Source organism: Pteronotus mesoamericanus, unplaced genomic scaffold (genome assembly GCF_021234165.1).
Source record: "Pteronotus mesoamericanus isolate MK-2021 breed Mesoamerican mustached bat unplaced genomic scaffold, CSHL_Meso_final scaffold_128, whole genome shotgun sequence".
Taxonomy (NCBI): domain Eukaryota; kingdom Metazoa; phylum Chordata; class Mammalia; order Chiroptera; family Mormoopidae; genus Pteronotus; species Pteronotus mesoamericanus.
In genome coordinates this window covers 1438721-1453140 of record NW_026555305.1, presented here as the reverse complement: position 1 = coordinate 1453140, position 14420 = coordinate 1438721, and the positions used below count along the sequence as shown (strand labels likewise).

The 14420-nt window shown below is 48.7% G+C and overlaps 1 non-coding gene across 1 annotated transcript; it reads right to left on the bottom strand.

Annotated features, from left to right (window-relative positions):
* Nucleotides 1-198: 198 nt before the first annotated feature.
* LOC129082632 (small nucleolar RNA SNORA38) lies at nt 199-326 on the bottom strand. The gene has a single exon (XR_008530426.1). It is a non-coding gene; the product is annotated as a small nucleolar RNA SNORA38 (small nucleolar RNA).
* Between the last annotated feature and the right edge of the window lie 14094 nt (nt 327-14420).

Sequence of the window (14420 nt, the reverse complement as noted above, 5' to 3'; positions counted from 1 at the left end):
TCCAACCATCTGGGCCACCAGGATGGGGCATGTGACCTACCCCCTGAATACAATTTTAGGTGTACAAAATGGTACCATTAATTAGAGGACAATGTTGTACAGCAGATCTCTAGGACTTCCTCACCTACGTAATTGAGACTTTATGCCCATTTATTGCTAAATTAAATCTTTTCATGTGCATGTTGCTTGCTTTTTCCCCCATGTGTGATATTTGCTCTTCAGCCTACAGGGAGCAAGCTGGCAGTTTTCTCCAAGTCAGTTTTTCTTGGCCTCCAGTTATTAGGTGTCCAAAGACAGGGAACCACCAACCCATCTTTGTAGGAGGGTATGCTTTATGTTTTTAAAAAGTGTATCTATATACTTTTACATTTAACTTTAAACACACACACACACACAGAGCAGTGGAAGAAATACTACTACGTTTGCACAGGTTGTTACTCTATTAAGATGCTTCTGTGAACCCTGGTAAATGTCTGCTGACTGAGGCCCCTGAAGCCCCTGCTCTGGTCCCTGGGCCTTGTCCACTCCTGCATTTCACCCAAAGGGTGAGAGCTGGTGGCGATCAGTACTTAGGCTGGTTCCTACTTCTGTACAGTTGCAAATTTACTGAAATGGTCCAGTGGGCAGACAGAGCATAGTATACTAATAGCACCTGACCTGAAACTGGGACCCTCCTGGTGGTTCAGTGGGTGGGAGCATCATCCCCATTTACCAAGGCTGGGGGTTGGATCCCCAGCCAGGGCAATTACAAGAATCAGCCAATAAATGGGTGAATGAATGAAACAAAAAAATTAATCTGCCGTTTCTCTAAAATCAGTCAATAAAAATAAATACATGTCACTTAATTTATAAAGATTCTGTCTTCAGAAAGTTAACCCCATTAGTCAAATGGCAGAAAAGCTCTGGGATGAGGGGAGGCAGGTATTTCTCTTGAGTGGACTTGGCCACTCCCTGCTTTTCTGTAATGCACCCCAGACACCCCAGGTGACCGGATACTTCAAGGTTTGAGGCAACTAGGTGAGCTTTTTTCACTTTAATCCTTCTTTTGTCCTGCAAGATAAACTGAAGCATTTTCAGTAGTAATGAAACAGGAAGGTCATTGGGTGCTGATTGCCCCCTGGGGAAATCCTGACCCTTTCTTTACAAGATGAGTTTGGGCCTCTCCACGTGGATCTCAGACTCTCCAAAAGCTCACTTTTTGTAAATAACCTACATGTCTGCTATTTAGGGCAAGGGTCACAAAAACTAGAAACTTCTGTTACTGAGGAGAAACCTCAGTCCAGCCCCCCACCCCCAGTTGCGAGAGGAATTCAAGCAAGAGACAAACATGTATAGTGGAAATGAGGTAGAAAGTTTGTTTAGGAAACACATATAACACCATGCTGCAAGCTGGCACCCCGCCTAGTCTGAATGCCCTATGTATGGAGGAAATAAAGCTGTTAGTAAGTTCTATACAGTTGAGTGCAGGCTACACAAGTGGGCACTCAGCCTAATCCGAGTGCACCGACTATTGGGGTTCCGGGATTATACACTTTGGTCAGTTTCTAGGTTCCCTTCTCCCCCTTTTAAACCTTGGGAATAATACATGACTACAAAGGCTTTCTTTCTCAGCTAGTAAAGGCTTTTTGTCTCAGTAAAATTGTTACAGGGGCTCCCTTTCCCAGCACAGAGACTCAAGGACTCTCCCCGTCCTGTGCTATCTTTGTTTCTAATGTTTGGGATGCCTAGCAATCTTAGTGGACTGGACCGGGCTCAGGACTGCTGAATCAATTGGGTGAGATGTGTCTCCCTCCACCACCCTGCCTTAGTTGACTAACTATCCTACCTAATATTTCCTCCTCAAGCATTCGGAATCCAAATATTTGGGGACTTTGGCCTGACGACCTCTGTGGCTACTTTCTGCTGTAAAAGGGACATTGATACTTCTTTGGGTTCCCTCCTCTTGCTAAGTGTTAGTTGGAGAAGGTGGAGGGAAGTGCCTACCTATCCATGGTAGATGTTCAGAGCCTGGGATTCCAGGTGATGATAGTAATTGTTGTGCCCTGGAGGCAATCAAGTTGACAAAAGGGTTAGTGGAGCAGAGGACCTGGGACTCTGTCTGATAGGGTTAAATCCAAGAGGGATAGAAAAATCTCTTTCACAGGGAGGAGACTGAGCATATTGACAGTCTGGTAGAAAGTGTTAGAAATATGAGAGACACAACACTAAGGCCTAGTTGTGTTATTTTCTGTAATAGGTTTTTTGTCTCATGAAGAGGAATTTGAGGTCCTTGATGGGTTCATAAGCATATGTCTCAGGCTATGGTACCTGTGGGGACTTAGAAGACATAGGTTTAATGTGTGATAGATAGACCTAAGTGGCTATTCCTGTGAGCTTTGCTGTAGTTGGGGTGTTTCGTAGGACTTGAAGTGGACCCTTTCATGTGGATTGTAGTTGAGACTTAGAATAGTTGTTCTTCTAGATTTTGTAAATAGACTATGTCTCCTGGTTTGACTTGTTTGTGTTGGTAGCCTTAAGTCTGTTTCTATATTTCTGTAAAGCCTTTTGTATTTGTGCTAGATTAATGGCGTAAGACAATTTAGGGTCTGTATTATATGTTTATGGTTCAGGTCCTCTGTAGGGGAATAGATAAGTACGTCATTCACATATTGGATTTCTAGGCTACCCCCCTCAAGTGGCAGGCCCCTTAAGGTCTCTGCTGATGCTTCACTAAATGAGGACTGTCCCTAAATATCTGAGGGAGGTCTGCACATGGTTAGTTGTTGGTTGTCTCCGTGAACCTGCCAATTTAAATGTAAAGAGGTCCTGGCTGCTGTGGCTCAGTGAAATGAGCCCTGGCCTGAGGACCAAAAGGTTGCTGGTGTGATTCTCAGGGTTACGGGCCAGGTCCCCACATGAAGGTGGGAGAGAGGCAACTGGTGGACTCCCTTGCACACTAATGTTTCTCTCCTTCTTTCTCCCTCCTCCCTTCTCTAAAAATAAATTTTTAAATGTTTTTTTTTTTTAAAAAAGAGAAAGGCCTGATTGTAGGCTTTTCTGCCGGACTGTGAGGAGAGGGGTCCATAGATGTAAGTAAGGACAGAGTAGGGGGCCATAGTACTCAATAAGAAAATTACTGTCCTATCTGCCACTTCCATGCATTCCCTAGGCTCCAGTCCAATAATGGCAACCTATTCAGTTGGGTTCAGTTGGGGCCAGTTGGGGCGGCAGCTTCAGTCCTGAGTTACTATTTGCAAGGCAATCTCAGCCTCAGGCCTGGGGGCCCTTTGGACTGAGGGACACAGTGCCCTTGCACTTACCGCATGGTGCTTGACATCTCAACTTGATGACTTGTCATGGTTTGGACATTACTTGGCCCAGTGCCCCATCTCTTGACATACAAAACACTTAGTCTTCTTGGTAGTGGATCTGGAAGGGCTAGTGGGATGTGGCTGTCCTGCAAGGGCTGCTAGAATCCGGGCATGTTTAACCTTCCTTTTTCCTTCTCCTGAGGCCTGGCTTCTCCTAATCCCACTTGTAGAAGACTGTGTTGGTTGTGGTTAATATTTTATTTAAGGAGACTCCAGATTTCTAGATAGGCTTCTGGAGTTTTCTCCTAATATTAGAAGCAGATTGAGTTAGAATCTTGTTTATTAGTATGACCCACATTCATATGATTGTAAATCTGGGTTGGTGTGCTTGAAAAGTGTCTCTCTCAACCTTTCTACAAATGTGGTGGGATTCCCATCCAGGCTTTGGCTGATAGCAGAGAACTTGGAACAGTTAATGGCCTTTTGTCAGCCTGCCTTGAGCCCAGGGACCTGTCTAGGGCATTTGGACATGTCTCAAGCATTAGCCCCTGAATGTTTGGAATTTAAGGCATTCATCCACCAAAGCACCATGCCGGTCCCACCGAGATCAGAGAGATGGAGAGGAGATGGGATACACCCATTCACTATGTGTGGGAATAACTCAGATACTTCAAGCCTCTGTCTTCCCTCAAAACCCACTGCAGAGAAGTCACATAAGTGTGCGGACCGTGGCAAGCCCTTCACTGTGAACAGGAACCTCATAGTGCACCAGAGGATGCGCACCAGGGAGAAGCCTTATGCATGTGGGGACTGGCAAGGCCTTCATCCAGAAATGGGATTTCATCATGCACCAGAGGACCCACATGGGGGAGAAGCTCTGCATGTGTGCCCAGTGCGGCAAGGCCTTCAGGAAAAAGTCCTCGCTTAGGGAGCACTAGCATGTGCACACTGGGGAGAAGCCATAAACATGTGACCAGTGAGGAAAGGCCTTCCGCTGAAACTCCTCTCTCAGAAAACATGTTGTTTACACACAGGGGAAAAGCCCTATAAGTGTAGCCAGTGAAGCAAGACCTTTAGCAAGAACTGCTCCCTCAGGAAGCATAGGCATGTGCACACTGAGGAGTACCCTACCAGCGCTCCTTCTTCTATAAGTGCTTAATGAACGTTTTTCCCAGCAGGAGACCAGAATGACCACACATTGGAGAAGCCCTGTAAGTACGCCCAGTATGGCAAAGCCTTGGTCAGGAATGTTTTCCCTCCATGTGTACTGGAGGGTCCACATACGAAACAAGCCTATGAGTGTGGCAAGTGTGGGAAAACCTTCAGCAGGAACTTCAGCCTCACGTGAAACCAGAGGAGGATGCACTCATAGCAGATGTGAGTGGGATCTGAGAATCCACACCCAACAGGCGTGTCCTGAGTCCATGGACCAGTGCCAGAATTGACATTGGTGCCCATGGGTAGATGCAAGAGAAGTCCTACCAAGACAGATCTGAGGAGTATGGGTGCTTAAGACAGGCCATGCCATGCTCACCAGTTGCTTCCAGAGCATCTACAGAGTCATATGGAAAGCAAGTCCTCATACTAGTCTAGTATCTGGGAGTTTGGCCAGGGGCACTGTGGCTCCAGACCGAGCTGGAATGAACTGTTCAATGAGATTGGAAAAGGCATATAGTGTCTCTGGATCTCCATCTCCTCAAGAGTAAAGTGGAGGAGTGGAGGAGTAAAGAAGAGTAGGACGTAGGAAGTCCCCAAGCTCATAAGCTATAGAAGTTACCAGGTGGGCCCTGGCTCATGTGGCTCAGTAGATTGAGTGCTGGCCTGCAGACCAACAAGTTGCTAGGTTGATTCCCAGTCAGGGCACATGCCCGGATTGCAGGTCAGGTCCCCAGTTGGGGGCATGAGAGAGGCAACCAACTGCTGTTTCTCTCTCTCTCTCTCTGTCCCTCCCTTCCCTCTCTCTAAAAATAAAATCTTAAAGACAAAACACTTGTTACCTCTTTAAAAAAAGAAAGTGAATGCTTAATATATGAAGACAGAATTTCTGCATCCTCTGATAAGCAGGAATCTCAAGAAATGAGAGGCTTCAGATGAACAGCGAGTCACTCAACAAGTATCTGAGGACCTACTCTGTTCCAGACACTGATCCAGGCACTGGGAGTCCTGGAGTGAGGAAACCATAGTCCCTTGTCTCAGAGAGTCCCTGCTGCTCATGTCTGAGTGAGATTATTGGTGATGAGGTAAAAAGTGAAGGGAGGAGCTGTTTCAGTTCTGGCAGTCAGGAAGGCCCTCTCTCAGAAGGGGACATTGGAGCACAGCCCCAGTCAGCAAAGAAAAGACAGCTGTATAGATATCAGGGGACAGGACAGTATCTGCTCAGCCGGGGCTCAGGAGAGCTGTGTTTGGAAAGGAGGAAACATTGGCAACACGCAAGGATTCGTCCTTAGAAACTTGGCTAAATATATTTGATCTGTCTGGGTAAGAAATGATGCAGAAGAGCTACAGATACCAATCTTGGAAGGGCTCTGTGATACAGCATTAAATGAAAAAAAAAATTAACAATATCTAGTGTGCACTCTCCCTTGTTTTTATTTTAATTTTTTAAAGTAATACAACTTCAGTGAAATTTGTTACGTGGTAGCATAAAAAAGCGTAAGAGCGGCAGGACACTATGAAAAGTAGAAAGCCTACATTTTAATATCTTCCTGATAAGGTGGCATTTTATTTCTTTGTGTGCAAAAGTACTTGAGATATTGAGATATTTTTAAAAAAAATTCTCACATAAAAGTATGTTTCTTGACTTTAGAGACAGGCAGAGAGAGGTCCATGTGAGAAACCACAATCAGTTGCCTCTTATACACACCCTGACCAGTGATGGAACCTCGGTACAGAGAGATCTAATCAGATCACTGGGGAGGGGTAGGGAGGAGCCGTAGGTGGAGTTTGTCCAGGGAATTTTAAGCATCTAGGATGGGACTGGCTGAGAAGCTGAATGCCTCCAGAGCTCATGGCAATAAAAAGAGGACTCTCTAGCCCCTGAGTGGGTTCTCTCTTCAGCTCAGGCTGGGGCTCAGGTTCTTCTTCCTCGAGGATGCTGGGATGAGTGTCCTGCAGCTGCCTGCATTTCCCAAAGGACAGCATTTTCTATGGGAGGAAACTCTGGGCACAGCCTAGGATTGGGCTGGCCTGGCAGAGGGTGGTGGCGCTATTCTTTGTGTTCTGGAGGGAACAGGCCCTGGGGCAGAAGCCTGCCACTCTTCCAGAATTGTGTAGCTTTTGTGTATTATGTTGTTTTAGTTTGTAAAGTTACCCAATAGAAATGAACAGGGGAAAAGATAGAACTCAGGTGTTAGAGGTTAGCCTTAAATTATAGGCTTAAGTGATTAAAGCTGTGACTTGATAGGCCTAAGCAATTAATTCTTGTGAAGTGCTGGTCCCTGCACATGGACCAAACCCACCACACCTGCAAGTAGCCATACAAGTGCAGCTGGTGCAGCAATATCTTTATCATGAACTTCTCGCTCACCACCATGGGATGACCTAAATGGGGGAGAAGCCCTACAAGAGTGGCAAGTGAGCAAAAACTTCATCAGGAGCTTCAACCTCATGCAACAACAGGAGAGGAGGATGCACCTTACTGAACCTGGGACCTCAGAATCCACACTTAGTGGGTGCATCCTGAGCCCATGAGCCAGTGCCAGAAAGGACATTGGAGCTCACAGGTAGGACTCAGGAGAAGTACTGGCTAGCTGTGTTGTAGGAATGTGGGCCTTGGGACAGGCCACACCATGCACACAGGCAGCTTTCCTAGCACTGGCTGTGTTGCATGGAGAACAAGCCCCACTACAGGTCTAGTATGTGAGAGTATGGCTAGGGCTTCTATGGCTCCAGACCCAGATGGAGTAAACTGTTGTAGGAGCTTGGATGGCATATTCGATGTCTCTGGTCTCTATCTCCTGGATAGTAAAGTGGAGGGGAGAAAGGAGAAAGGAAGAGGGGAAGGTGGGCTCCATGGGGGCATTGTCACTTTGTCACACATGCCTGGATGTAGTCCAGAGGTCAGGTTGTCACATCGGTGTGTGTCCTCATTCACCCCACACCCAGCCCCAGTTTCCCTGAAGCAGTAGAAGGTGCCAGGTGGTTTATGAGGGGAAGAAAATTGTTTTTCAGCATTCGGACATAACAATAATTGCATGAGATGCCGTAGTTTCTCATAGGGGTCTGTTAATTTTTTCCTTTTTAAAGTTTTTATTTATTTTTGGAGACAGGGAAAGGGTGGGAGAAAGAGATGGAGAGAAACATCAATGTGTGGTTGTCTCTCATGTGCTCCTACTGGGGACCTGGCCTGAAACCCTGGCACGTGCCCTGACTGGGAATTGAACCGGCACCCTTTGGTTTGCAGGCTGGCACTCAATCCACTTAGCCACACCAGCCAGGCCATTTTTAAAAAAAATAAAAATAAAACTTTACATTAAGGGAGACCAATGTCATTTCAAACACTCATCAGGTGCAAAAGCTACAGATACAGGCTGCCCTGTCAAAAATGAGTGTGAATGCTTGGGGGAAGGGGGTCCAAATACCCCACAGGAACCCCAGGAACCCAGCAAGCCTGCCCCAGATATGAGGCCACCTGCCCCTCCCAGCCCTGCATTGCTGGCTTGGGAATACTCATACCAAGTGGCAGGGTCCAGACCCTCAGCAGCGGAGGTCAGAAAAGTGCCTCTTCTGCTGAAACCCAGCTTTTTGGCCCCCTCCCCTCAGGACTGTTCCAGTTACAGGAGAAAAATCCTCTCTCTTATGACAGACTGTCCTACACCCACTCCATGCAGCCAGAATTCTTGTGAAAAAAAGTGCCTTCAGTCAGGAGGGAGCATTACCTAATCTGTGCCTCACCCACAGCCTAGGTCATGTTTCACTTAATATTTCATTATTGATGTTGATAGTGATCTGTTAGTTATAATAAATAGGAAACAATACAAGAATTGTGCTCTATTAACAATAAAATAATACATGAAGCATTTATTAACAAATGGGGAATTGATTACTATTTTGTACAGGTTGTTAATTCTTTGAGATGGTTCTGTGAACGTCGGTAAATGGCTGCTGATGGAGGCCCCTGAAGCCCCCGCCCCAGGCCCTTTGACCTTGCACCCTCCAGTGCATAACCTGAAGGGTGCGAGCTGATGGTGATTAATACTTAAGACTGTGTCCCTCTTCTGTACAGTTGCTAATTTACTGAAGTTCTCCAGTGGGAGAAACAGAGCACAGTGTACTTACCCACCTGGCATAAAACTGGGGTCCTGCTGGTGGCTCAGTTGCTGAAGCATTGCCCGGATATGCCAAGGTTTTGGGTTCCATCCCAGTCAGGGCGCATACAAGAGAAAACCAGTGAATCCTTTAAGGAGTGGAACAAAAAGAAAAATTGATGTCTCTCTCTCTCAAATAAAAATTTAAAAAGACGAAGTAGATTCTTCTCCTTGTCGGGTGGTCCATAGTTACACAAGTCTTCACTTGGTGCCACAAAGTCCTGTGTTGTGAGCCACCGTTGAAGGTCCAGAGGAGGGAACAACAGATCCCCTGTCCATGGCATGGTCGCCTGGCAGAGTCTTACCCAACAGGGATTCCGTTATCGTGGGTGACTTAACTGGGCAGACCATGGGCTGCACCCACCCAACGGATGGACTTGATTCAGCTCCCTCAGTTTATTTTCAGTGTAATGAGCTGTCCACATTAAGTCACTGCAATATTTACATTTACAAGCATCATGCTTTATTCATTTAACCCTTCAGGAAAGTAAAAATCATAGCATATTTGGTTGCCTTACCTTGTGTGGTTCAATGGATTTAGTGTCAGCCAGCATACTGAAACATCTCCGGTTCAATTCCCGGTGAGGGCACGTTTTGGTTGTAGGCCAGGTCTGCCCTGGTCAGGTGGTTCAATTAGATGTAGCATTGTCCCTTGAACCAAAAAGATGCCAGTCACAACAAATGGATTTTTCTCTCTCACATTGGTTTCTCTCTCTCCCTTTCTCTCTTTCTAAAATCAGTTACATATCTTCCAGTGAGGATCAAAAAAGAATGAAAGAAGAAGTCATTAATCACCAATGAAGGCAGCTGCAGTTGGCATTTTTGTGGTCACTGAGACATTCAGCAAATGCTTTTGAACTTGGCTTTGTAGTTCATTGTGTAAAAGGCCCCCAGCCTGGAGCCCTCTTTCCCACCCCACATCCCCATTTCCCTCTTCTGTGCCCTTCTTTGTTTGTATCACTATCTTCATCTGGAAAGTAGCTTGGTGGCTAGGACTAAATGCCTTGGTACACCTTAAACATACAGAGATCCAGGCAGGACCGCTGGAGAAGGTAAGGGCAGGAACAGGAGGGGCCACCTGAGGGGACGCCATCTGCCCTGGGCAATGGTGAGGCAGAGGGACCAGAGGCATTCCCTTGGTAAAGGAGCTCCTGCCTTCAATGTGTAACATCCGATCCTGGAGGCAGATACCCTGTCTCAGGCAAGAGGGCTGCAGGAGGAAGTGAGCACTGCACCGAGTAGACGCAAAGCTAGCAAGATGATTGGATACGGGAAAAGCCCTCTTAACCTCTACTGATACCTGATTGGGGCGGGACCGGCAAGACGGGCAAGTTCACCACAAAGGTCAGAATGGACAGAGGCGAGAAGCTGGACGGAAGACAAGCCTGTCGGTCTAGCCTGGGGAGAAGAAGTGATTGGTCCTGGTTAGACGCCACCCTCCCCAGCTCGCGGGAAGTTGGGAAGTTCATTGGGTATTCAGACCGTCCCACACCTGAAACTGATATAAACGCAGGGTAAGGAAGGGCCAGTCTCTTGCCCAACTGCCGAAGACCCTACCCTGTAAGTTGGCAGGACCTTGTGGCTCTGGAAGCGACCTGGCTAAAGTCAGGGCCTGCAGGTTGCAGGAGAGGGCCTGAAAGCGGACAGCAGACAGGAACCAGCTGAGCTGCCTGGGTGACTGCCGACAGCACGAGCTGTTCCCAAAAGATGGTACTTTGAAGCAGGAGCTCTGCACACGGCCTTCTGTTGTGGTTTGGCTGAGGACGGCTGGGGGTTTTCCTCGGTTTTTCGGAGGGGATGGGCTCTGAGACAAGCGTCTGCCATTCTCCCCAACCCTGCAGATTCTGAATGAAAAACCTCTCTCACACCGTCTCCGCCTCTAGACCTTTCCTACCGGGGGCGACGGGCAGTGAGCGGTACCCCCACTTAGGTTCTGTAACAATAAGATGCCCTGAACGGGAGCTGGCACTTAACGCGAAGATGTGATTTTTGTTGTTGTTGTTGTTTACGATCATTTCCTTTCCAGAGTCTCTGAAGGCTTAAAAATTTTCTACAAGTCAGCAAGGGCATCCGGACCCCTGGCTAGTGAGCAGGGAGTCTGAGCAGGGGCTCCAGCGCCTTTTCCCGCCTCCACCAACGCCCCGCCTTTTCTTCAATGTCCCTCCCCCTCCCTTCCCTCCAGCTCGCTGGGGTCCCCGCCCCGCTGCGTACCGCAGTGCACCCCCTCCCTCTCCTCCCACAGTTCCGCCCACCCCGCTCCTCCCCGTCCAGCGTCCTACTCTGTCGTTGCCTCCTTTCTCCGCCCTGATGCCCCAGATCCCTGACGAACGCCTTCTTTCCCTCATTCCGCCGGGGCTTCTCGGGTGTGGAGTCTTGCGACTGCTGCTCAGGCTCCGCTCTGCCCCGTAGCTGTCTGTCTGAGGGGAGCCCGGAGAGGAGGTGACGGCGGCATTGTGGGAAGAGTATTAGGCCGGTCCTCGCAGGCGCAGTGCGATGGAGGCAGCGGTGGGCAGGGGTGGGCGGGGGGGAGTGGTACCTGGCAAACATAGGTCACTTTCCTGAGGAAACCGCGTGGTGAATATGAGTATGGACCGGGCAGGGGCGTGAGGAGACTGGTTGCTGATCTGGGTGTGGTCGTCGGGGTGAAGGTGAGGCTGTGTGTGAGTACGTGTGTTGGGCTGCGAGTCTCGGGCCGCCTCAGTGTGACTCCGTGTTTGTCACCGCGTGTGTCCGGCAGGCCATCTGTGTCTCACCTTTTCTTGTGTGTGTGTCTCCTGCCCGTCTTGGTCTCTTGGGGTCCCTCAGTGTCCACGTCCGTGTGCGCGTCTGCCTTTGTTTCCGTCCGCGGCGTCTCAGCGTGAGGGCGCCGTCCAGGTGTCCCCCGTGACTGGTCTCTTCCTCGGCGCCGGTCTGTGTGTCAGGTGTGAGTGTGTCTGCGCCTCTCCTGTCCGAGCCTCCCCCTGTCTGTGCGCCCCTGCGCCTCTGTCTGTGGGCGCGGCTGACGTGTGTGAGGGTGCGACGGGGGTGCCCTCCCGGGAGCGCGGGGAAGACGCCCTCCTGCACAGGCGGGCCTGGCGGCGCTGCCTGCCCGCGGGCCCCACAGCCCATGGCGGTCCTGCCCTCAGAGGCTCCCCGGCCCCCGGGAGGGCAGGGCGTGTGTGGTCGCCAGGTGCGGGGTCAAGAAATGTCAGGGACCCCGACCCCATGGTGACCGGAGTGGGTTCGTTCAGGGAGGGTGTGTTGGGTGCCCAGGGTATCGTTCTGGGCATTTTAGAGGCTTCCTGGTGTGTCTGAGTTAGAAACCCTTACCATCCTGATTTTGCAGATGGGGAAACTGAGGCTCAGAGACTTTAAGGGAGTCACCCTATTCCACACCCAGGCATCTGGGTTCCAGAGCCCTCACACTAACCACCCCAGGGTGGGAAATGCTTGTTTCCCCTTAGAAACAATGGACAGCAGGAAATGCCAGAAAGCTTGGACAGAGGAGGAGCAGCGGCCAACCCTGGCTCTGCAACCACATATCTAGGGCCACTCTAGGTGCAGTGGTCACCAGCCTCGTGCACATGCTATTTCTAAGGCCACTGTGCCTTCATGGTTTCCTTTTAAATAAAGTAAAATTGGAATAGTGATTGCATTGCTATAAAGACAAAAGTAGTCCAGGCTAGATTAGATTTGCGTTTTCTATTATAACATTAAAAGAAATGATATTTTCAAGGGTGCCTACTGGTGTCAGCTGCCCTGGGCCCACTGTGCTTCCTGGGTAACTCTGACCCAGGGGTGAGGGAGCAGAGGGTTCCGTTCCTCTCTCCAGGCTACAGGACTGCTTGTATGCACGTGCATTTGCATTGGGTGAGTGTCAGTGTGTAGGTGTGAACATGCACCAAGGGCATGTACTGGTACATGTACTGAGTACCTGATGTACTCAGCCCTACCCTAATCCCACCCATATCTTCTTGGTAACATGGCTTATCTTTTTGGGACTCAGTTTCCTCATCCGTGTACTGGGGTGAGTGGCAATAACCCCCACATGGCAGGATGTCTGGAGCCTTAAATCAGGGATGTCAGTCGGAAGACCTTGGAGGCATGGGCCCCTGCATGCATTCACTATTAATGTCTGTGCATGTCCTTGTCTTCCTGTCTCCTAGTGGCTGTGTCTGTCATGTCTGCATTGAGAGCTAGGTGTCCACCTGATCTCTCACTGTGCCTTTCTCTTTCTCCCCCTGCACACAGCCTGCTCATGCCCAGGTCGCCATGGGCACTGGAAGGATGGCCACCCAGCTGTGGACCAAGAATGCCCTGGTGAGTCATGTCATTTTCTGGCTCCTCCTTCCTTTGGGTCATACATCTGGGCAGGGATGACCCTCGGCCCCCCCAGTCCCATCAGGGCCCAGGCCCTCTCCCGTCTCTTGGGGTTTTGTCCACCCTGAGTTGGGAGAGTACTAACCTGACACTGGCATTTTCGAACCTCAGGGGACAGGATGGCTCAGGAGTGAGCTCTCCTACCCTCAGGGCTCTCAGGAGACACCTGTGGGCACCTGGAATATGGCAGTTTAAACATATTTAATGAAGTGTGACAGAGGCCTCAGGCAGGACGTGCTGGATGAGGGACCTTCAGAAGTAGGCAGGCGGCACTAAATGCCCAGGGGATGGGAGGAGGATGCCTGTGGTGAGGGACTGGTGAATGTGCCTGTCTGTTGTCGTGATGTTTTATGATGTTTTAGTGGGTGTCCGTTGTCGTATTTTTCTCTAAATTCCCTTCTATGGAAGAAATACTTTACAATAAAAAATGTACAGTTGTAGCTCAGTTGGTTAGTGGATCATCTTGATAGGCCAAGGTTATGAGTTCGATTCCTGGTGAGGGCAGTTTTGAGACGTAATCAGTGAATTCATCAATAAGTGGAACAATATCACTTTGTCTCTGAAATCAGTAAATTTACATATGTTTATGTCTGCGGGTAAATCCTTTTTTTTTCCCCCATCAACAGAGGATATGATCATTGATTTCTTAGAGAGAAAAGAAGAGAGAAAGAAAGAGGGAGAGAGACACAGATCTCAAATTTCGATTGGTTGCCTCCCACATGTGTTCCCACCTGGTATAGAACTTGCAACTACGTCGTGTATAGGACAAAGTTCCAACAAACTGAGCCACCTGATCAGGGATGGGCATAAATATTTCACTGCATTTTGTATGATTTCTTTTTCATTTTTTAAATTTATTTTTATTTAAAGATTTCAGTTATTTATTTTTAGAGAGAGGGGAAGGGAGGGAAGGGAGACAGAGGAAAAGAAACATCAATTTATTGTTGCCACCTGTGCACCCCTTACTGGGGACCTGGCCCACAACCCAGGCATGTGCCCTGACTGGGAATCAACTGGTGACCCTTTGGTTCACAGGCTGGCACTCAATCAGCTGATTCACACCAGCCAGGGCTCTTTTTTTTTTTTTTTAAATTATGAAAGTGGAGCAACTGTGTAAAAATTTTATTTATTTTTTAGAGAGAGGAGAAGGGAGATAGAAATATAAGGAGAGAAACATGGATGTAAGAGGCAAACATTAAGGAGTTGCCTCTCACAAGACCCCAGTAGAGTACTTGGTCCACACCCCAGGCTGTTTCCCTCACCTGGAATGGAACAAGCGGCACTCAGTCCACTGAGCCAAACCAGCCAGAGCAGAGTGGGTATTTTTAATGCCTTTCAGGAGTCTATAGTTACGGGCTGGGAGAATTTATTTTCCAATGACCATGCAGCAGGGGCTGCCACTGTTTTACATTGGCCATTGTTCCCTGCTTATTCTGCTCATGGAGTATAAGTAACAAATGGTGAA